Here is a 1,368-nt window from a genome sequence, read left to right on the forward strand (position 1 = left end):
TGTGACCTGTTACCGATTCAATTGTGCTTTCGCCGAATTCGTCGCCGTTGTTTGCGAATCCAATTGCTTGCTGCGATTTCCCCTTGAATTCACAATTTCAGTTTCAGACTTCTTCTTTCACCACTTGATTCGATCTAGACTTGGTGTTTGAAGCTTCAATCCGATTTGGACACTGTTGGATTCGAAGTGGAATTTCGTTGTTGCTTCAGAACCTGCGCAGTGCTCTCTTCTTCTTCCCTTGCTTCATTTCGATTCTGGATTCAATTATTGAATTGTGTCGAGGTTGCGATTCCGATGGTTTTGCGGTGATGATGATTGAATTCTGATTGTTTTTTGTGGAGAATTGAATTGGTTGAGGTTTGTGATGAATTTGGGAGGTTGAATGATGATGAATGTGAGGATGAAGGTGATGATTGAATGCAGATTTTGATGTTGTTGGAGGTGGTTAGTGATGAATATTGGTGGAGTTGTGGTGGTTTTGTGGTGGTTTAGGTTGGTTAGGGTGGTGGTTGAAGGTGAGAAGAGTTAGTTAGGGAGGAGGAGTGGTGGAGAAAGAGGTTGTTAGAGGTTGTTATGGTGGTGGAAATTAGCCACGTGAGAGAAAGAAAAGAGGGAAAAAAAATGATGAAAAAGTTTTTTTGTGATTTTTTGGAATTTGTGAAAAAATGATTGAATGAATGAATTGACCCTTTGACCAATTTATAGGCTAAGTCTTTAGCCTTGGACCAATAGGATAGAGACATGTGGCACTTGGCTTGTAACAAACTTTTGTGGACCAATAACGTTTGGACACATGGCGCTTGGACTCTAACAAACTTAAAAGGGATTAAAACGTAAATAACAAAAGTGCGCGGACTAAAATGAAAATTAAAACTAAAATTAAATTGAAAAAGTAAATTGAAAATTAACGTAAAATGAGACGATTAAAAACAACGAAGCAGATTAAAACGAATCAGAAATATTATGTGAAATGACCAAAACGCCCCTAGGGACTAAAACGACTAAAAATGACTCAGATGCAATTTTAAAATGGATTTTTAACAGGGAATTAAAGCAAGAACTTATACAAGCAAAATAAAAGACTCAGAGACAATTTTTAGAATTTAAACAGGGTTTTAACACGTGAAAAGACTAAAATGCCCCTAGGGGCAACATTGACTCGAAATGACTTTAAATGCAATTTTTGAAATGGATTCTGACATAGAATTGAAATGAAGACTTATTCACACTATTTGAAAGGACTCAAACAAATTTTTAAAAGACTGAAAGAATTTTAACATATGAAATGACTAAAATGCCCCTAGGGGCTAAAATGACTAAAAAATGACTCAACCGAATATTTTCTCAAATGAATTTTGACATGAGATT

Source organism: Medicago sativa, chromosome 1 (genome assembly GCF_051527215.1).
Source record: "Medicago sativa cultivar Bolivia chromosome 1, Bolivia_mono, whole genome shotgun sequence".
Taxonomy (NCBI): Eukaryota; Viridiplantae; Streptophyta; class Magnoliopsida; order Fabales; family Fabaceae; genus Medicago; species Medicago sativa.